Genomic DNA, 24,285 nt, shown 5'->3' on the forward strand with positions numbered 1-24,285 from the left:
ATTTGTATGTGTTCGTCACAAGTGAACGTGTAGAATGGATTTGTGGTTCTCACAGCAGGGATTAGAAAGGTTGCTTGCTGTCTTATTTGTCGTAGAACCGTGTATTTTGGTAGAAATTTACCAACGTCTCAGAGGTTCCTGCTGTTTCCATCATCGGGCAGGCGTATAATCAGGGCTATCACCCTGATGATAGAGACAGCAAGAACTTATTAAATGCTGGGAAAACCTCTACCAGAATAATGGTGCCACGACACAATAAGACGGTCATCTTCATGGTCTCAGAAGTTTCGACGGACGGACGGACGTAGTATTTGCGCTACGCCCGTCTTTAAGAACTCCATACACGGAACCAATTTGTGTCTCCTGAAAATAGCAGAGGCGCAAAGCAATTTTGCTACGTGGAAATATAAAAACGCCCTCAAGTTTCCGGGTTAGTGAACAAGCTGAGCGTGTCTCAGCCCTCTCTCTGCTTATGAGGAAAGGACGCATTATTTGGCTGCGTAGTTCAACGCGGCAACGCAGCACAGCGGCACATAATTACACAGGCCAGTGGTTAACAGCACACAGAAACTGCACATAAACCCCAGAATAAAGTAGACAGAATTGTGCGAAAATTCTAACAACGGCAGACAATAGGTGTTACTTGTACACGTGCACAGAATAAAGCTGACAGGGTGAGAGCCTGGATGTTACACAGAATTAAACCTACTGGCAATGCGATGCTGGAGATTTGGCGGTGATCCTATTGCTGGTGCTGCCGCCACTGGACACTACTTACAACTACAGATGCTGTTTCAGTCACCTGACTCCCCCCCCCCCCGCCTCCGGGGCCGCAAATGAGTGCATCAGCTGGAACCTACCAAAACGTAAGAAAGACAGACGCGTACAAACATCAATGCTACTGGCAGGATTCAAATCCAAGACATGTGATATGCTTACAGAGGTGTGAATAAATTTCATTCTGCATTTCCTCGCCAAGTTCACAAAGACACTAAGATCTACGAAATATTAAGCACGAGTGAGGACCTCTCTGTCACGATGTTCGGTGTACAAGTTACATAAATGGGTCTTTGTTTGAAGCTAACCTGCTGATATCAAGGGCAGTCATTGAAAACAACCCTACGTCATAGTTACGGACCCAAAAATGCAGTTATTTATCAGAAGGTGAAGGGAGCAGGGCTAGAATGTGGCTTAATCACTTAAATTTCACATTTGATTTCTTACGTAATAATATTCAAAGATTAAGCTGTCCGTAACTGTAGAGTAGGACTACTCAACGTGCTAAGATCTGAACATGTGGAGGGGTTTCGGTCATGTACGTAAATTGGGTTTCGTTTGTTGAATGTAAGGAAAGGAATGTTCGTGATTATACTATTTCAGTTAGACTATTGTTCTGAGCGCGTATTACTTGTAAAACCAAAACATACGCTTTACGACGGGTTATCGTTGGCCAACTGATTTTAATCAACATCAAGATGACGTAATTCCTTTCTGTTCAGATGATTTTCTCTGCAGGATTTAGCCTAATATTTGACAGCTCGCCAGTGTTACAAAAGTCAGTCAGTAGGGGGCTGAAATCAATTGGAGACTAAATATAATATTACGGGAATCACATTTGCTATATATAATTTTTATGAACGCAGTTACATGCTATAACAATTAATTGTTAATCATAATATTAAATTATTCCAAAGACTCTCATATAAAATATATAATGCCTCACGCGAAATCTACGTAATGCATGTAACACGTATTAAAAAAACAAATTGTATTTCGGAAATAGCTGCTGCACTCTCTGTACCCCAGGGGCAAGATTTGTCTCAGGTACACAGAAGTAAATGTCCTGTAAAATGATGACGAGTGGAATAATAATAATAATAAATACATTATGTTTCTGGAGATAACTCTATATAAATTATTTAGACGGCAGAATAAAGTTTAGAGATGCTACAATAAATGATGATTAAAGTTATTCCCTCTGCATATTTTGGTAATAACATATTTTTTATTCCAAACTGATACATGGACTTAGATTCACTAAGGAAGAAAATATCTGGAGGGAGTTCGTAAGCAAATGGTTCGCACGTCATCAGAGAGGCGTTTTGTACCCACGAAATAATGACGTGTACCACGGGGCCTGCATGTGAAAACGTCTGTGACAACTTTCAGGAGCTGCCTTAAATGCATGTGTTCCTGCGGATCTCGAAGATGGAAAACGCCCAGGTGAGATTTCAGGCTCTCACGGCAATGTGTATGAAGACGACGGTCTTCTGAGACGGCAGAAATTGACAGACATTTCGAAGGTGTTTGGCGGCTGCATCATCAGGGCGAAATCAGTGAGACTGCTAGCATTTCCATTTGACTAACAATTATAACCAAAAGTCGCAACTCAGAACAGGAATTCCTGCGCTGTATTAGGAAGGACGCGGGTTCAAATCTCTACTCGGAAATCAACTGCACTGACGGAGGATTATAGTGTTTTTATTTGGTACTTCCAGATAAATGTTGGTGTGCTACCTAAGATTACGACGTGGTAGTTGCCTTCCACATCCCGTACCCTTAATTTAAATCATCTTATATGCGAGGCTATCAACTCTGAGCTACACTCCGCGTTTTGAAGAAACTGTAATCAGATTAATGAATAAATAATGGCGTATATGAATACATTTAGCTGCTAACCCAAAGTCCCGTCTTTAAGAGTACTCATTAGAAATATTTACCGTTTCTGGACAAATAACGATGATTTGCTCGTCTGTAGGCCACGAGAAAAATGTATGAGAGGGCAAGCGTCAAAGCTCGGCGATCAGCAGTGCAATTTAAAAGGAACCCACCAATGACGCCGATTAGGAGAGAAGCACGGAACAAGGGAAAACACGCGGAGGGCTGACTGCGGTGCCCTGCCCGTGGAGCCTGGGTGGTTCAACATTACGACAAATATCGATCGACATTTCGTCCCGGCTAGACCCGGGTATCACACGACGATGCCCGGACACCACCGATTCCTCTAACGCCCTCCACCCCGAAACCCGACTCGCACGGCCTGTCCGGGGTGCGGAAGAACTGGAACTGCTGCAGTCGCAAGCCGACAGGCGTCGCTAGTGTCCGCGGCTCCTCCAACCCCTGCGTGTAAGAGTGCTTCATAGTGTCTCTTGTCTGATACATGCTGGGACACGAGACTCACACGTCAAATAAAAATAACCTAACCCGCGTCTGGCATTAATTTACGTGTGATCGATGTTGCTGGTGAATTAGGGTTTATTCTTTTATCGGTGATTTTTTTTAGGAAACTGAGAAAAGTGAATGCATTTTCGAAATTTTTTTTTCGTCGTGTGAGTAAATACTGATATTTTATTTATATTTTCCTTGCTAACTGTGGATTCTAGTGTGTATAAAACTTCGTTCAACAGCAGGAAAGTGGGAGACGCTTAAAGTTCATCATCAAGGTTAGTGCTACTCTGCCGATTTGCTTAAAATTCTGAAGGATACTTCTGCTGATGATAATTGTAGAATCATCAAAATTAAAACCTGGGTAAATTTTTTGAGGGTGTCTTTCGAAAGCAATTTCAAGTTTACACACGTCTAAAATATACACCGGTTACAACTGATCTCCAGTATTTCTGACCTTGGTTGTATTCATGTCTAAATTTTTATAAAATGCTATTTTATACGATGTGATATTGGTTCAATAATATATGGCAAGGAAGGAAAATTCGAGCCTGATATAAATTCATACGTGTGGTTTATTAAAATTTGTGTGCTACGCCTGGCACACAAATTTAAGAGAGAACGGTTGGTATGCAACACTGTCATGTGTTTAAGGCAATTATTAGAAGCTGACTGTAACTTATGAAATCTCTGTAATGTTATTAATTCGACTAAACCTGAGATTTAATGGCTCCGGCAGGCAAATTCGCACATCAGTAAGGTTTATTAATGACGGACTATCGATTTGCGTCTCCGCTGACTGGAATTGGTTTATATTAGCGAGTAAGCAAAAGCGATCCGTCAACATTGAATGCAATTATCGTGCAGATTGAAGGCACTAATCACTCGGGGAGATACTGTCCGCACTGCAGGAGCTCCCCTCCCGCATTATGCATTAATCTCTTTTGGAACAACACTCAGGCCTCAAGACACAACTACTTCTGATTTCGAAACTCAAAAACACTTTTAAAACAAATGCTTCTGGATGGAGTTATGATCTGCCTCGCGACTAAGATGTTATCTGTCTTCGAGTGATGCTTAATGTCAAAGTCAGTTTCGTTTTTTTAAAGTAATTATATAAGACTACTCCTTTGCGTAACCCACATAAATCCACGATAAATATATACGAGCAAAAACAATACAAGTTATAAGAATGTATCCAGTAATAACACGTTCTAAAGTAGGCCACGATGGCTTCCTTCCAGAATCCTTCTGATTCATCATTCGTTGATCGCCCTACAATAAATTGATGTGTGATCAGAGTTCGAAAGGGTCGTTACAGAAACTAAGATTAAATAAAATATTTTCATTTGTAATTCCATCTTCGTATAAACCATGCACTGATTTCTGGAATCGTAGTAATCAGTGAGCGCTTACGTTACGGAAAGTTTTGAACGTAACAAGAAAAGTTGGCGTGTGTAAGTTCTTTATTCTCCCCGTCTGTGCGACGAAAGTCTGGCCCCCGCTGAAGTGGAGGTTAGGCGTCTGTTTCTCTCTTTTCGTTGTAAATAAAGAACGCGAATCAGGCGGACTGAACGTGAAGGGGATCACCTGTTAATTGAGTGTTTGGGGGCTGAGGCGTCAGCAGTGCGGTTCGTTAACTGCTCTGTGCAGGTAAAAGCGTGTAGCAGCCGCCAATCGGATTTGACGGTGGCGGGACACGAAGGTTTTCAATTCAGGCTTCATGTAATGGGATTGCCAAGGGCTGCTTCTGCACTTTTACACTGCTCATTGACGCAGCTTACAAAATCATTTTGTCTGCCTTTTATTTCGGTAGGAGCCCCGTTTGGGCGACACTGTTACACAACAAACGATTAAAGAGGAAATTTAACAATCGAAATGAACGAGGATTAGCTTAAAGCTAATACCGTCGTAGTCAGAGAGGGTGTGCCGGGCCAGATAAATATTTTAACCATTTAAAAACGTTGCTAAGATAACTTTAACGTTGTTTCAAGATCTAAAAAGTATTAATAAGTTTAAAACATACAGAAACCTACGAATTTTTAATACGAGTCTTATAGAGATAAGGCAATGGGGAAACTCTAAAGTTAAGCGTGAAAGAGTATTTTTATTTCATCTCCTCTGTTTTAAAAATATTACATTAAGATATTTATTAGATCTGTTTTACATATTCCTCGAAATGGCGATATTTAATTAAGCTTCCGGAAGAGAATCTTACGGAATGCTACGCCTTGTATTAAGCGTCGTACGTTAAACGGGACAACTGACAGAAGAGAGTCTTCACAGACAGAAATTCGAAACTAAGTAACCTAAATCTTAAAAGGGTTGTACTGAATTTTAGTGTCACTCTATGGACCCCTTGAATCAGACTAAAATGTACCACCAGTCGTTCATGTGTAGATAATAATTTACAAGAGACGGTAGAAACAAATTAGTAATAAATAAACAGACAAATGATGTTTAGACATATTTCCTTCTGTCTGCTAGAAATTTTATTTATCACGTCGTAGGGTAGAGAGCGGGCGTGTGGGATTAGAAGAGGAACATTTACTGTGCGTACCCAACGATATTAAACGGGGGCGCATAATTTACACAAAGTCCATACGGGGTACAGGTATGTAAAATTAATTGCAAATCGAGCAGACGTCATAAAAATGAAAGAGTGGCAAGGGTTAATTACTGCTGTTGTTAGAATAATGAACCTCTACAAATGAACGCGTTTGTTTCAGGTAGATATTGCCGAGGTCAAGAATGAGTAGGAGCTATCCTCCCCCCCCCCCAACTTACTTTATACAGAGAGGGCGCAGATTTAGTCGGTATGTTGACTAGTTAGAGGCTGGATAACAGGTGATCGATCATTTGTCACCACGTCCAGACCCACTGTGCGCCGATGATTCTTCCCACGGGGGTGGAGCAAACTGCTCAAACTTATTCCAGTTTCGAGATAAAGAACACTTGGAGACAAGCCTTAATTTTAGAAATACGTTTCACGCAGTGATGCTTAATTAAGCTGAGAGTTTGTGGTTAATAAATAAGTGTGAAAATTATACATTATTTCAGATGCGTGTCCAAAGTACGTGTATTACATTTAGATTTTATCGGTTGGTTGAGAGTGCATAACCGCTTACAGACAAATGTACAGCTTTTCGAAGCGAACTCGGTTGCAACATTACAGTAAAGCTCGTTTTAGGTTAAAAGATTAAAACCTGTTGTTTCATCTCTTTCATTTACTACACAAACCATACGAAAGTACATCAGAGTAAAATATCCAAAAGCATATTTTAACATTTGTACGCGATTTGCTATCATTTATGCAACATTTGTGACAATTATCCTCTATACAGAAGTTTTACACTCGACTTACAGACCTCATGAGCGTTGTGAGTGTACAGGCTCTTCACTTTTCATTTAATATAAAAATATGAGATTGTTCTTGATGCTCACGCACAGACAGACAGACGGACAGATTAGCAAGTACGAAGTGACTTTCATTTTGTAGTTTAAAGGGTGAAGTTCGCGGTTAGCATCACACACACACTTAACCTCTCTAAATGCTGTTTCGGAACAAAAGGAAAGGGATTAACACGAACACATTCTATGAACCTACAGGCTTTCTGTGAAAGCCTGGTGATAATTCAAATGAAAATATTTTCCAAATGCGAGAAGAGGACAAGACAATTAAAATTATACTAAAAGTATGATTTCTTTAAAGTGGGTTTGAGGTTCAACTCTAAATGGTTCTGACGACGGTGGATTACACTTAAAATTATTCATTGTCTGGACTTTTTCCATCGTCCATGTTTAAAAAGAAGAAACCACGACGTTTCGGAAATTGGCTCTGTTTCCGAAACGTCGTGTTTATTCTTTTTAAACATGGACGATGGAAAAAGTCCAGACAATGAATAATTTTAAGGGTTTGAGTCTTCACGGCGGTGGGTCTGAAGATGGCTTCCTTCTAGGTTGTAGTCTGGTAGAAGTTTAGCAACGTTTAATATGAAGTCGGCAGAGTTGCAGCGAGCATAAAACTGCTCCAGTTTCTTTGCAGGTCTTGTGAGTACTGACGGCTTTTACGGGCTGCTTCTATAATTTAGCGCCTCTGCTAAAGACCAAGGCAAAGTAAATCCCCTTGTTCGAAAGTCTTAATAAACACGGCGACTCTGAAGGTTTAATGCAGAAGCTGAATATTTCGCTGAGCAGACTTCCCTGTGTTTATTTATTTGTACATCCATCGGATGTTAAAACAACTCGCACATGTCCGGTCCATTCTGAAATCTGTTATTCCACGCAAATCATGCTATCAAGGTCAGGGCTGCTTCTTGCTTTCACAATGAATTAACGTAAAGCAATGATTCTCGTATGTTCACTTAGCCACTGACATACGCCTTATCGAAAATGTGCATAATAGCACATTTAAAGGGGATTAAGGTTATTAATGTCACATTACTGTACTTTATTATTAATTTAATCTGAAAATTAGCTTATGCTATAACGCTACAGATTTTATCATCATCATCATCAGTGGTTGTGGCAATAGTCGCGAGCACATCAGTGCCTGCTTACGTATCGATACTGTGCACTTCGATTTCGTACTCGTAAATTCTGGCTACTTCGCACTGTAATTTGCAGGCGCGTTCATAATCTATCTTTATACACAGCGTCATAATAATAGAGTAGTTCCAAAGATCCATTAATTTACGCTGTCTAAATAGTTCGCACAGCCGCCATGTTGTTCGTTTACATAACACAAGAAAACTTTCAAGCAAAAGTCGTAACTGTTTCGAGGACCTGTCACATTCCACCGCCTCGGCATCCCACATTTTAAGCGACGTTCCCTTTCACACAATTTTATTACCACGTCACTTTATTATTGATTGTCAGAATTTAAAAAGTGCGCCTGACATGACTGCCAACTGCTTCATACGATAACGAAAGGCACACGTTACAATTTTGTAAACACGTCGACGCTTCTTACGAGAATAATCGACCGGAGAGCCGACGCGTGCAAAGAAACGGCGAAAAGCGCCGACGTGCCGGAGGGACAGGGGACCAGTGTTGCCACTGCGCACTCACAGCAAAATACAATTTCCCTTCGACACTAACACAATATTTACCTTTAAACTTCTGGTTCCGTGAGTTTTGGGAAACAGTGATGAACGTGTTCTACATCGGATCAATATCGAATTAGGTTTTCAATCGGCAGCTGATACTGTCGTATGGCGCATAGGCTCACAGTATTATAACAGTCGGAAAGTCGGTAATACAGTTAGCGTGATCTCTACTCAATAATTTATACCAGCGTGGACCAACTGGCGGATCGCGGGCCGGAACCGGCCCGCGAAAGTATTTGTTAATTTGTTACTAGTTAGCACAAACCCATTCTTTTCGAAGTTTATATTACGTCACTGGTAAAAGAACATTCTGCTCAGTACTCTCACTAAAGCCAGTGACTTTAAGAGCGTAAGATGTACGTTCTACTGGTGAAAATTGTTATTGTATCAGATACAAGCTGTTAAAGTAACGGAGTTCAAACAATTTGAAGTTTTCCAGGTAAAAATTGTGAGAGACACAAGCTGTTGCAGGAGCAAATTTAAAAGAATTTACAACTCTATAGTAGTTTGTGCACATTTAAATGAAATTTATATTTCAGCATATGCAACGGTAATTTGTCATTTCTGAAAAAGTATTATTAAAGAGAATGGCAATGCAAAATTAGTGACAGCAGGGGTTTCTTGGCCCTCGGGTCCAAACACGTAAACTATTCTGGCCCGAGAGAAGAAAAAAGTTGGACCACCCTGATTTATATTATCTATGAGGTCTGTCAGGATCATTATTATATCCAGCAAGAATCCTCTCTCATTGACATCTGAGAGAAGTAATTTATTAAACTTTCCTTTGATGAAGTTTAAACCCACTCTGATTTCGAAGATAAAAACACAGTGTAAAATATTTGTTGCTACGAGACGTCATAAAACGTCAACACAGTTTTAAATTCCTGTTTCTCACGGCGTTATTATCAGTTCAAATCGCAATGCAGCAAAACATTTTAAGAGAATTTTAAATTGTGGCATTTGTCCCAATTAAAACCCAAATACCTCGTAAACACGTTCAAATAAAATCAAAATTTATAAAAACATAACCAGGATTTCAGGTTCTCACGGCAATGAGCCTGAAGACGTCTTTCTTCTGGGTTGTAGCGCCGTGTATTCTAGTAGAATTTTACCAACACAGTCCTGATGATGGAGGCAACAAGGGCATCCGAAACGTCAGCAAAAGTCTACCAGATTACAATGCGCAACAACCCTGAAGACAGCCATATATGAAAACACGTTTTAAACGAAATCCGCAGAGACTAACAACTTGAATACATGAGGGCGAGATATCTCTTGGGTGCATGTAGACTCGAGTATAAAACTATGCTAATATTTGTATTGCAGTAAATATACGACATCAGACTACCCACGTACCAGACCATGGCAAATATATCCCAAACATTATAGAACGACGTTGCAGTGGGGAGGGAGTTCGATTGTCCCCCGTCAGTGCCTGTGAATCGGAGTCGAGTGACGTGTGGAGTAAACCAGGCCTCCCCCCCCCACCCTATGACATGATAACCTGGTATGAGAAAACTAGTCTTGGTGAGTGAAACAGTTAGGCACGCGTTTTTATTCAATGTTCCGCTCCATGCCCTGATGTGTCGGTCCTAATTCGACAGCTTCCAGTACCCACCACGCCCCCTTGTCCATGGCTGAAGACACGTGATCAATCTTACAAACACATGATTAAGCGACCACCCATCAATCCGTCTTTATCAGTTCTCTTTGTGTCGAAGAAGAACTTTGGTACTCTTACCGAATGCGCCACCTCTGTTTCAGATTTATTTATACCAAAACTGTGTCATGTTAGCCCTTCAGAACCTTGGAGGAACCTTTTCCGCCTACAATAAATATTTTGTGTGTTTTCATGCAAAAAATATTCCAAACTTAATCAGCAGACGTATGGGTTCGTTTCTCATGTATGACACAAGCTATGATAGTCGTCTCTAATGTCATCACCACTGGGAAAAAATTTAAAATAATATAATATTATTCAGTTAAGCTCAAGACGTGTCAAGATGACGATAAAACCTTCTTGAGAGTCATCTCGCTGTGCAATATAATGTAATAATATAAAATTAATATCGTCCTTCAATACAGCTTAATTTATTCCAGTGTTTTATTTTCCAATTGCCACCACACGTTTCGTGGTTTGCAGACAATCTTCGGGTGGCTTACGAAGGGTTTTGCTGAACTGTAAATAACTGTCACGTTCCTTGGATAAAATACTTTAATCTGCGAGAACTGTACAACACAATTTGCGTTTACACCTGCAAGGATAATTACACGGCATTTTTATATAAATAATCAATACAATTAAGTAAATAAAAAGTCCTTTAATAAGATGGAGGTCTTAAGCAAATCTTTAGCGGCACGACATAATACGCGAATGTCTGTTTAGTAGGAAAGTGAACTAACTTTACATATATATACAGTCTGTTGGAAAACACAATTATTTTGGCCCATGATTAGAGAAACGCAAATGTTAGTCATCAGCACGGCTTGCCTGAACTTCCCACCTGGGAATGCACGGCGCTGTAGGGAATAGTTCCATGAGTTCGTGCCGGCGCACTTGCGATAAAGCTTGTGCTGGGCTACAGTAAGCGGTGTCACGTAAATAAACAGCCACGTACGAGTAAGTGCTGTGTTGTGAAAGTTATTTCAAGGTGTTTAACGAAACGATTTGGTACACAGTGTATAAAACAAGTGACGACAGATTTTATTACCAGATATTCCTGGCACAAATGATATTAAAATGAAATAAATTAATACAAAACTCACAGCACAAAATGAATATAAATCATACGAAGAATCTGGCGTAAATTACTGATGAAATTTAAACAAAAATGTTGAATACTAGATTAAATAAGTCGCATTGTTTAGGAGAAGCATAAGGCAACACTGCAGCTTGTGATGGGAAGCCTCCATGAAGAATGTGGTTAGTGACCCAGAGGGACCGCCTGGGTTAGGTTAGGTTTCGTTTGCCTCTTTAGAGATTGCAATCGCCGGACCTTTAAGCCACTTCTCTGACACACTGGTCGAGCGGGTAGTCTAATACTACAGGCGGTGGTATGTTTCCCCTCCACCGCTCTTTAGAGTAGACTGAGGGCACAATTGAAGGCTTCGACACCTTCGGAAATTGGCCGTGTATAAATATTTGTGTAGGCGTGACCTTATTCCGAGATTGAGCAACGGCAATGCAAAGGGAAAATTGTGTTATGTTAGGAACAATTACCGACTGTTTAGTACGATTCAATATTCCACAGTTAATTCGGAGAAGGGACGCATAATCCACGGAAATGTAAGCACGGATGACGTCGAACGACATTCTGCCACTTCTCACTCGCCCTGATGACGGAGGCAGTATGACCTCTGAAACGTTGGTTAACATCGACCAGACTACACAGCGCAATAACCCAGAAGACAGAAATCTTCATACTCTGATGACGGAGGCAGTATGACCTCTGAAACGTTGGTTAACATCGACCAGACTACACAGCGCAACAACCCACAAGACAGAAATCTTCATACTCTGATGACGGAGGCAGTATGACCTCTGAAACGTTGGTTAACATCGACCAGACTACACAGCGCAATAACCCAGAAGACAGAAATCTTCAGTTCCTTTGGACTTTGACCATTGTCTAAATTATAACATTAAACGTTTCGGAAGATGCATTTTGATTCCGTCTGTAGGTAAGAGGATAGAAGTCAAAATTTTGGGCCCCCGTGGCTGAGCTAAACCCAGATTTGAAGTTATCAGTATATATATATATATATATATATATATATATATATATATATATGTGTGTGTACTGAGAAACGTCCGAGTGTTCTTGAGGAAGAACACTTTTACCTCACTGTTGTAAAAATAAAGGCAGCTCAAATTATAATGAGCATTAATAACAAGTCTTATGCTATCCTCTAAAACGCCTTTGGCAGACCCAACTAAACACGTTACAAATTTGAAATTTAATCTTATTCTTGATGTATTTAGTGATTCTTTTCTTTGATGCCTCCCAGTTCCCACGGGTGACCAACATTACGCAACAAAGATCCTATTAACGTTGTAAAATTGTAAATATAAATCATTATATTTTGAAATATCGAATTATTCCACTACCTGAAATTATGTTCCTAATTTATAATCGAATTTAAGACATTACTTTTCGGAAATAAACTTTTCCATTCTAGCAAAGAACTGGTTTTGGCGTGTCGAATATCCATCAACTGTACGATATGGATTTAATGTGACGCTAACGACTCGACAACTCCTTGAATTATGTGCATTATTCATCATCCGTGCACAAGTCTGATCTCTCGAGCACTGATTATTCTATGCTTAAGGAGAGCCATAAAATAAAACATTACTAGAACAAATCGTTAATGACAATAATTGAGAGAAAGTGGTATTATGTCGTACTAATTTATTAACCTTAATGTGCGTCTAATATTAATGGCAGAAACAAATACAATAGCATCCAGTTCAAACAAGTTACCCAAAACAGGTGTCGCACAGACCCCAAATCATTACCTTTTATTTCGCGATTTGAAAAGTGTAACACTTAGGCCTACGAATGTCCTGCTTATAAAAGATGTCCAATGACTACGTGTCAGTATTCCACAATCTTATTCCTGAGGTCGTCCCCGTGAACATGGGTCCAACACTCATCTGTTACGCAGCTACGGATATTTGACATTACAGAAGACCCTAACCTAACGCAGAGCGTCTCTGACGTTCGTGCGTCTTGTAGCGTCGACAGCTCGACCAACCGGCTCCTCTCTTCTGTTCACTTTGCGTTCATTTATCACGTCTTTCGCGCAACGCTGAGATGTTTAGTTGAGCGAGGTACAGTTACGGCAAAGGAAAATTCTGCGGACCACCAAGACCAATCCAAATGTCAGGAAAGGGTTCATTCAGGTGAACATTTAGGGTTGAATTTTGCTGGTTTTGAACTCAGTACTTCATCAAGATGAGGACAATGGGACTGAAAACATCTTAGAACAAAATCTTCGGACAGTATTCAGACCTACGAGAGGAGAGGTGGCAGAATTGAAAAGGGACCTTGACAATTTGATGATGAGATCATTGGGAATCAGATGGACAGTACGTGTAGCATACAGACTTTTCACTGGCAATAGAAAACAAGAATCCAACTGGAAAATTTAGACGCAGATGTAAGTATAATACTAAAGTGGACTGCAGGAAAATATTTTCTGCATTATTTACCGGATTGCGCTGGCTCAGGACAGAGCCCATCGACTAATTATTTTGAATTAGCTAATGAAGCATGGGATTCCATAGAAGTGCGGAATTATGTAACCAGCTCAGCGACTATCAGCTACTCAAGAACGACTCTGTAACATGGACAGAGTTTGACACTGCGTGTTAGCTGGGCCTGTACTTGCTACCCGGAGCAGTTCGTGTCGTCCTTGGAGTCGCCGTGGGATTTACTTAAGACAATTTCGCTGTGCAGACAGACAGACAGACGTTCCACAGAGCATGAGATGCCCATCAGAGAAATAAACTTAAGATCTCGGGGGAGGTAACCGCACATTAAAAACTCGCTGAAAAAATGCTGATTTTGAACAAACAATCTTGTCTTGTGAAATTAAAATGTTCCCTTACATTATTCTTATAGCAAAGACACGAAATTTATGTTCGTGCCTACAAACCTCGAAATCGTAACCACTAGGTCTGATATTTTGTTTAGTTTTTGAAAAGAGAGCAGGTTAGAAACATGTGCCGAGCTAAAACAAGTTTCAAATATTGTAAAATATCCTCATAGCAGATGACGTATCGGCATAGCTCAGTCAGTATAGTGACTGCACGACCGCGGTTCGATCCCCGACGGGGGCAGAGGATTTTTCCTCTAGCCTCTGAGTCCGGACCGGCTTTGGGGCCCACCCAGCCTTACATGTACCTGTGAATCAACGTGATCTCTGGGAGATACATCGTGTGTGTGACGTGTTGGTCCTCAGGCACGAGTTTATCCGTACTCGACGCAGGTGCTGGCATGACCTGACAAGTGTTCGAGATTAATGTCTGTCCTCCCCACAAACATACTCTCTGTAACTTATGCGGCACTCTATCTCCTGCGAGGCAGCGAGAATCTTCTTGTGTGCAACGAACACGTCATATTTTTACGGAAGCTTCACTCCTCTTCGTGTGGGCATGCGCGTCATCGCGAGAGGGGAGAGATACACAAAAGTTGTTGCCTTTTACACAAATAAACTGTTAAATTGCTTTTCGCAGATCCGCTACTACAGGACTACTACGCTATACCAACACCAGAGCGGAAATCACCATCTGCTCAGTCACGCGAACGTTAAATCTCGTTTTCAGTGCTCGGATAATCCGGATTTTTATTTTGTGGTTATCTAAACCTGGGCTCGGTTACAGTTCATGCTGAAGGTATGCTCTGCTGTTACAGGATAACTGTGTGTCTATTATCTGGATAAGAAATTATCTGTACATTGGCGTAAATTTCAATTTCGCTACTGTTTTGTTTCGAGTTTTAATGGGACAGTATTGATTAATTTTTTTTCAGATTAGTACGCTAATTTATTACAACTACTTATAGCATACTATCGTGCCCGTGCGGAATCCAGCGTTCAACCTGCGTCTGTGAGAAATACTGTCCAGACATTAGCAAGTAGCAGATATTTCGATTCAGGCATTTCACGTTCCAGCTAAACACCGCAAGACAACTTTGATATAAGACACGTCCTTCCACAAACATCATCTACGGCTAGAAGTAACTCTAGAGTTACTAGACAGCTGCAGCCCGTCTGTCCGTCCATGACTCAACAGTATTACAGACGACAACAGGCAGGTTTTCACACGTCTTACCACTGTACTCTTGTACATATTAATTTACTTTGATTAACAGTGCGGACACAGACCTTAATAAGACTGAAACGATATTAATGAGATTGAACGCGGGTCTGAAGCTAACACGGAGAAAGGTCTTTTAGAAACTTTATTAAGTTACAAAAATGAAAAATAACACAATGGCTGAAACGCAAAATATTTAAAGCCACTGTGGTAAGTGACGAGTAATTTGTACTTTTACCGCTGAACTTTGAGCAATGGGACGATACGAAGACCTGCAACGTCTAAAACCTTGAGAACCCTAAAAGCGCCATACTCCACTTCACGCTGTAAACGAACAGAACCATCGAAGTCATTGCAACTTCAGAAACCTTTAATGCACTCAACTCGTCCCGTGCTCTGCAATATGGCGAGAATTAAGGTCCTCCCTCGAACTGACGCAGGCTCTGAGGGGAGTGACTATCGAGACGCAGTATCGACTTAACACCGCTCACGGCTCGTTGCCAAGTGATCTCGTGCCAGCGAGGCAATTACAATGAAATTAATTTCTGAGAGCAGTTCTCATAAACAATAGTGACAGAACGACATTTTGAAAATTCGCGGAACCGTTTAGAACCACGACGGGCACGGACTAGAGGACCGTTGCTGGAAATCTTTCTTCGAAGCTCTGTCAAGGACAAGTTCCTTACAGACTTAGAGACCACAGCAATCGGCACAGCTTCGTAAAATAAACAAATAACCGAATGATCGTGGTCGTTTTCTAGACGGATTCCCCACCAATACCTGCCCCCTCAATGCGCGCTACAAGTCCAGCTCATCGGAGCCTATCAGATGTCATTCACGCAGCTCCTCGTTATGCATATTCCAAATTCCCCACTTATTTCATCCCATCTAAGTCCAAATATCCTCCTGACCTCCCTGTTTTCAAACAATTCTAATTTTACGTTTATTACAATTCTCGTAATTTGTTAACATGCCTCACATTGACAACAGCAATCCTCACGTCCACTTAGACCTTATTTATCTCAACTGAGACAACACAAAAACGTCTTTCGTTGGATCCGAATAGGTGTACCTTCATCCGAGATACGTGCTTGTGGTTGCTTAGGAACAAGGTCAAGATGTTCGTGTTGCTGGAGCAACTCTTCAGCTGACACTTCTCCTCCGTGCGACTCCGACTCAACTACCCCCCCCCCCCCCCCCCCACCTCGACAAAGCCTTCTTCTTTAATCAGTGCTCCAAAATGATGTTACAAATTTTTAATATCTCAAAACCTGAAACGAGAAATTCCTGTGCCGTAGGCCTCTCAGCATCTTCGATCGCATGGAGCTTACGTCTCCTTAGCTTTGCTACCCGCCACACAGTCACTCGATCCTTTATCTTTCCGCTCGTATTTAGAGACTATTTTGCCGTGGACATTCTCGTCCGGTGCAAGCCACTTTCACCAACTTTGAGCATCTCTCTGGGTTGACAACCACCAAATCACACGTTTCTTTCTAATATCCTCGAAAACTGTTTTGTGGCCATTGCATCTGGACCAACAGATTCTCCGGCAAATTTTTTTGTTGGGAAACCGCTGGTGACATCTGAACGTGCTGAATGAGGTAAATTCCAGACTGGCTTCACGAGAGAAATCTTTATTTACATCTTCGAAAAGACTTCAAGCTTTAGCTTTTATGGCCGTGATATTTTCAGATAAATTTCTCATTAGCTGTTTTTATGCTCACGTTGCAAGCATGCGCGCTATGCTTCACATGATTGTATGTGATTGCAGGTTTATTCCTACAGGAGCAGCACTAGCGTAACTGATTTGGAAATTGGCGCCAAGATCAGTTGCGGGTGGCATTATGTCGGTAACACGGACAATGTCACAAGCTACTTCAATGTTATCGTACGACGTACTACTCTAAAATTATTAACTTTGCAAAGAACAATCCTGACCCGCACGTGTCACCAGAAACAAACTGAAAAGATTAATGTAAACAGAAGAAATAAACAAGCAATTTGACAAATGTTAGAATGCCTTGCCCTCCAAAGAACTTACCAGCCGTATCACCTCCGTGTTGAAATCGAATTAAACCCAGCACGGAAGTCGGGAAAGGGGACCTCATTTTAAAACAGCGTTAAAACAAAGTCGTCTTAGGCGAAATCGTGTTATTCGGGAACTGTCTACATAGGCTCTATAGTCCAGACGTGTTTAAAGTAAATGAACATCAACTGAGGCGTATGTGGGTTCAGATTTATGTTTCATGTTTTGTCGAAAAGATAATAAATTGCGTATAAATAATTTGTGAATTCCATCTTGAAATTTCAACAACACACAAAATTTTTCAAAGCATTACTTTCACACATCTCGAGGATATTTTCAATTAATTTTTGTTTCGAATGTTCTGAACTCAAGGTTGCAGACTTAGAAAGGCAAAGATAACATTAAGGATTTAAAAACCTCAGATAAAGATGAGTGATTCTGTTCTACAAACGGCGATGCATGTCGGTCCTAAACGAACCAAGTATTAAGAAACAGTGAAATGCCCAAATATTCGTAACTAAATTATTCTGTACTTGGTTCTTCGTTAACATTCAACTCTTAAGCTACAAATTTGAAGGGTTTCTCTTCACAATAATGAGACTCTCGTTCCGCTGGTGAGACGTGTGATTACATGAGTTTCTGGATTATTCATTACCACGAACAAGCGCGGAATTCAGACGCCGAGGGTTACAGACAAACCAGCAAAGAAAACGGATGTGTGTGTGAATTGGGGAAGTTTTTGTTTGCATAACTTTACCCTGATCCGAGATACACTGGTTAACGTAAAATCATAATCCGAACCCGTGGCTAAGTTTACAGATTAAAGTAGAAATGAATCGGCTAAATGCTTTAAGTTGCGACTTGTTACTTTGAAAAATAAGAGACTGTTAATGCATATTGAAACGAAACCTGTGAATTGACATCAGGACGACGAGCTGTTACAGTCTATCGTATATTCTTCTTCTGATATAAAAAGTACCAAAGCTATTTCATTAGAATCAAGAGTTTCAGAACCGCCATTAGGCACAAACCTGAGCTACTTTCAAACTCCTGTCATCTTAAAACCACCCTAAGATTCCGAGATATCAAATCCTATCAGGTATCTCGTCATGTAGCCTAACATCTCATATTGATCGCTTACTTTTTATACCTAAATTGCATCCCGACCGCCTTATTTTCGTGCATGTGTAATTTCCTCTTTTCTTGAAGTAAGACACTACGTTTCAAATCCACACAGAACTGGCATCTCACCATTTTCTGAAAGTAAGCCAACATTGGAAGACAAAAGAAGCATTTTCGGAATTACTTATCTTAATTTATTGTGGTATTATCACCAAAATTGCATACATGTAACATAATGAAATTAATTTAACGAAGACTAAGCTTAAGAAAATATATAAAACTTTAATTTTCTATTTTCCAACTAATTAAATTTAGAGTTATGTACATTGGGAGTCAGGGAATGAATGTATAACGACAGCGTTTCTTTAAATGTTTCTGTCTTTAAAAATAAGCCAAAGAGAATTATAAATCGGTGGTTAAAAAATGTATATTCTGTATCTTTATATAACTTGCGTCTACAAGCATTCCCACTCTAAACATCCCAGGGAAGCAGAGAGCTCCGAGTCCCAGCTAAGCATGTATTTCACTTCGCGTTGTGACACAGATTCCGAACACCGCCCAGATGTGCTTCCAGACTCTGCACATCGTGTCGTTACATTGAACTGTGCGTGAATAAGCTTTTTCAGGTGCTGAAACATTACGTCTTGCAGATCGTTACCAGAGTCTCGGACAAAGGTATTCGGCGTTAGGCTCGTGGTAACCGCTTCAATCCACAAGACCACAATTTACATCTTCGCCATCGTCAAAAGTCTAAGCGTTTTACAGCGTCAAAGTAGCCAATAACGAGATGCAGAAGGCGGCCCTGCTTGCCTGGTACCTTCCATTCAATATTTCGTGGGCATCAGAAGTTTCCACTGCAACAACGCAAAGGCTCTCTTCCTGTTATTCGTGTATTCCCACTTCGATCCCCTTCAGAGAGTCCGACGTACGTGGGAACTCTCCTTATACTCTATCACGCATTTTCATTAGAGTCTCTTATCGCATTCACGAATATGAAATGGGTTGCCATTAGTTTTCCTTGCAGCAGGAAATGGTCTAAACTGCGAGCAACAAGAGGGCACTGGATAAGGAACGAAAGTTGCAAAATTGAAACGTTTGTAGACGAATTTCACAATAAAACCAAGGAGTATTGCATTCGTAACAAGGCCACTGAAACTGCAGCACTACCAACATAATTGCCACCGTCTTCTTGTGTTCGTGCATTCAGTTTATGAAGTAAATATGAGTTATTAATTCCAGTTAATCTGATACAGGCCTAATACAACGACTTCAAAAATTATTCCGTCCAAAAAATAAAGCAGGCCTCTTTTCAAAACTTAATATTTATGATTCTAAATAAACTTAACGTTTGAAATATTTATATTTACTTTTGATTCTTAGCACTATGAGCAGAAATTAAAATGTCTCTGAAAATTACTGATGTGGCACTTTTAGTAATCAATAATCATCTAGCCCATTTCTGAATTAATAAATTTGTTTCGCAATATAAGTACGATGAGGACCTACGAATTCCACGTGGCGGTGTCGTGCTTCGAGGAGCTGATAGCACTAGAATGGTTAAAATAGAAATTTCAATGCTCCTCTAACTCCTACACTCATTTCCGTGCCTAAAAGAATCCGCCACTGGATCACCAGTTGAAGCCAGCCAACACCCCTGACACTTTTCGTGCAGGGCTCTCAAAATTAGTTTTCAAATTGTCGGGGTGTGGCGGAAAGAACATACGGACAAATAGAGAGCAAACTCAATGTACGATATCCCATCAGAGCTAAGTGTATTTTGTGTTCGACATTTACCAACATCTCTCGGTGTTTAAGGCAAACAATTTGAGGTTTTTAATCACAGTAGAACGTGGGCAGAGAGGATTTCTGGAATACGAGATCGGGAATGGTCAATATATGCGCGCGCTGTATCACGTTGCTGCCAACTTTCCTTTCCTAAGAAATAAATACGCCGATATGTGATTATATGTTCCACTTTCAAACTACGGAAGTCTTGCGAGCTTTACAGAGATCAACACAGGTTTAGGAAAACAATCGAAAGGCGGTAAATGAGCTATAAGCTCTTTTTCATTGTTATATGGGCTTAATGCATAACCATTTATTTAATCAAATGTAGGACTGATTTTTTTTAAACCCGTCAAAATCCCGAAAAATAATGTTGTTAGTTTGAAAAAGAGTCGGGAAACGGCGTATGAAAATATATCAATAAAAATATGCAAATTTTCTTCAGTCACTGTTTCGCAGAATATAAAACAATACACGAGACACATTAAAACTACGGACTGTTTAGCTTTTGGTTTCATGTGAGATAACTAACGAACGATTGGAGCTGGCAAGGCAACTTGATTGTGGATTCTGCTAAGAATATTGATTGCAAGCCAACAATTAAAATTTTGAGGTTTCCTCTGACAAACTAAATTTATAAAAATCTTCACGGAAGAAATAATTTATACCGAAATCGAAAATACTGAACTCCATGTCTGGAAGGAACAACAAAAAATGACTTGATCAGAATTCGATGGCGCGACAATCACAACACGAGCCCCCCATGCAAACCGACCTCAAGCTGAATTATTTTGATAACCTGTAAATTTTTATTACGTAAGTGCCATATCAACAATAAAACGTTTGCAGGAATACGAGTTTGCATTAAAAAGTACGATTTTTAGTTCTGCATGAAAATTCTTTATTAAAATGTTCGCGTTAAATTATAAGGCAGATGAATTACTACACCCACCTCACTCCTGCATTAACCTGTAATATCTCTCAGTGTCGACAGATGGAATACGAAAACTGACGTCGAAATAAAGACTCGGAGAATAATCACGGCAATAAATCAGGAATTCGACGTCACTAGTTTAGACAAGTGAATTATCGTATTGCTCGCAATTAAAAATCTTGTGTCAAAGTTACTATGACTACCACGCTTAAGCATTCATAAAATTCTGCATTGTACATAAATACAAAAGTACACTACCAACATTTCAGACGAAAATATTGCCCCGTTTCAAAGGAAGTCGGGGGCGTTTAAAATTTTTCTTTTCTGTAAAAGTTAGCAGGAGATTCGGACTGTACAACGCTGACCGTCTACAAGACAAAATGGCGTCGTAATTTAGAAGAAAACTTTCAGAATAAGGTTAATTATTTATCAACAACGGTGAACGAATTTTAGTCGATAATACGGCGCGTACAGGGTTAAAAACAGAGATGTAATTTAATTACCATCTGATTTGTACTGCATGTTGGGTAATTCAATGCATGAATTTATAGTTTGGGGCCTACGCCGAAGCACCTTACTGTAAGTGTGAACAAGGAACTTCCATCTGGAACTCTTCACACTGCATCGTGGCGAGGCAAAGCTAAGCTAAAAACTTAATATGCAAATCAGAACGAATATGCGATTTTTGACAATTTCCGGTCTGAAATTAATAGACAAGTTGCTGTTTCATGTCGCAACGTCTCTCGTGAGAAGTTGAGGTAACGTTCAGCTAGTAAAGAAGTTTACTTAAACCGAAGGTTAATTATCGTGTTCACAGGAACTCCCTTTAGGTCCTAACCTGAGCCACAACGAATCCACACTTTTCGTTACAATTATTTTAATATTATATGAAATTAAAACGAACGATTTCCTAGCTCCGGTACGGTCGAATTCCATGGCATTCCTTTGTTATTAACGGGGCACCAACGCAGACCGACGCCTGCATACCGATTATATTAGTTCCAACCCAACGCACACAAAAAGGCTCCCGAAAAAATCATATTATACCGACTATTAAGCGCGTGTATGAATAACGCCTAACAAAAAACCAACTAATTTACGTTACAGACTTATTCGAATCCGATCTCTAAAAAATACAGAGACATCACAACAAAATTATTAATAATTGTTCATGCTGGTCCTTTGTGCCTTACGAAACATTTTCCGAAAACAGAGGAACAATTTATTTACACGTAAATAACGCTATCAAACCCTTATTAACAAGGACGGTCAAGTATGCCCCTGAAGATGGCACAAAGCTGCGTGTTGTACGACGTATAAGCCACCTTCTGAGCAGGAGTAAGCGAGCTTATGCAGAGAGTGGGCTGTGTGAAATTTTCACATGATTATGAATAATGTCTTAGATATGCTGTTAGAAATGAGCCCACTCCAATTCAGGGGTGTCCCACAAAGATTTACACACATTATAATACGAAATAATAACCTTACGTGTATACATCTTTTTCGGGAGTCTGTATAATCTTCAGTGTGGGATGTCAAAGTTGGTACTGGCCTTGTTTGAAGGCAGCCATGAAGGTTTTTAAGACGAGCGCGGAAGAAGTTACAGTGAGGTTTAAAATCAAGGTTACTGCAGTGACTTAAATTTACTGCTGTGTGTTTGTAGATGGGTATTGGTTGAACAGCCTTGTTAATGTCAATTTTGAGCTTACAAGTAGGAAATATGGCAGGGTAATGGGAACGGTACTTACAAAGGTTGGATCCATATCGTTTTATTCATTTTGTTGATTACGTTTGGCATTTGACGTTCAACAAAGCCACAGCGCACCTGATCATAATGGCCTGTAGTGTTAACGACGTACTGTCATACGCGAAAAATACAATACATTAGTTGTGTTCACGGCGTTTCAACATTTGGTTTTGCTAAGTACACAGCGTGATGCGAGTATTTTGGATTAATACTGTAACAACAAAGTAATAATTTTTTTTCATAATGGTTTAAAACGAGGCAGAGTAATTTATTCCGTGTCTTGATCATAAATAAATTGCATGTTCCAGTAGTGAACGCACTGGTCTGGCTAGGTTGCACCCACGAACCATCAGAACTGGTTGAATGCGGTTCACTACGGCACCGAACGAGATGATATATCTGAATGTTATTTATACATCTACTCTGCACGAAGATAAGGACAACTGCTTATAAAAGAATGTTTTAACAAAAATACTCCTACCTTCATGCCGCCAGAGACGAAAGAGATACGCCATTACAGAAGTTGCAAACAACTCCTTAAGTTTCTCGAAGAACGATAATGGCGCTTAAACGGGTTTTTACACAAACACACAAAATCCTGGTATTTAGAAGAACACACACAGACGTTAAACAGAATTTAACTTACATTGATCGAATGAAGCACGTTCCCTTTCAACCTTCAAGCACTCCGCAACTTTCAAAGCACCAAGCAACTGACCACACACCTCCACTACCTTACGAACGCACAAAGCGACTAATCACGTGACTAGATTCCCAGGCCCCAACGTCAGAGTCATGCCAACCTTATAAAAGTAATACGTCTACTAACAGATCGAGAAGTTTCGCCGTCTCTGCGTTCAAAACTTCGCACATTGCCAGTGACACGAAACAGCCAGCCACCTGCAACTTTCCAAGAGATCGTCACGTGTTAACAGCGGTTTGAGACCAAGTGACATTATTCCAGAAACACACCCCTCCTCCCCTGCGGTCGGTAGGCAAAGCCCAGCTGTGCACTGAAGGCCATTTGGTCCGTACGTTGGCCCCGTCAGAGGAGGTTTGAATCAACGCGAAACATTTGGCTGATCAACTTCACAAATTTTACAATCAAATAAAGAAAGATGAGATGGGAGGTACATGTAGCACGCGTGGCAGAGATGAGAAGATCATACAGAATTTTGTGGAAATGATAACATTAAAACAATTCTTGAAATGCGCCTGGACTCTTGGTTCACGGGACTCAGGATAGGTTTCACTTGACTTAACACATGCCGGATGAATCCAGTCATCACCCTCACACCTTCTTTCCTTAAGATTCACTGTATTAAAAGAAAGTCTTCGTTTCGAGCCTCTGATACGAAGTGATGAAGTCACAAGTCGATCAGGTGGTCTCGACGATGTTGTCAAATATACCAGAAAGTTTATTTTTTATACAAACGTTTTCAGTGAACCTTGACGTACTGTAGATAATTTTTTTGCAAAATGAATACGCAAGGCGTGCGTCAGATGTCAGACGAGCTTCATTGCGCATGGCTGAATTCTGGTCTGCTCAAATCAGGCGGTGACACGTTGACAGCG

General features: G+C 40.4%; 1 protein-coding gene across 6 annotated transcripts in view; it reads right to left on the reverse strand.

Moving 5' to 3' along the window:
* The window catches only part of LOC110831562 (motile sperm domain-containing protein 2), a 367,668-nt gene that overhangs the window by 160,494 nt on the left and 182,889 nt on the right, over positions 1 to 24,285 (reverse strand). For 2 of the 6 annotated variants that reach the window (XM_087347502.1, XM_087347504.1), the window contains exon 1: positions 23,192 to 23,401. The exons of 2 other annotated variants lie outside the window; for them this stretch is intronic. The gene's annotated coding sequence lies outside the window, so the exon portion shown is untranslated. Of the gene's footprint in view, positions 1 to 23,191; positions 23,438 to 24,285 lie in introns of those variants that run through there. 2 more of the 6 variants (XM_087347505.1, XM_087347508.1) reach the window with 2 other exon arrangements.

The sequence above is a fragment of the Zootermopsis nevadensis genome, unplaced genomic scaffold (assembly GCF_977971745.1).
Source record: "Zootermopsis nevadensis isolate Lab colony 2312 unplaced genomic scaffold, Znev_1.0 Znev_ptg000011l, whole genome shotgun sequence".
NCBI classification, from domain to species: Eukaryota; Metazoa; Arthropoda; class Insecta; order Blattodea; family Termopsidae; genus Zootermopsis; species Zootermopsis nevadensis.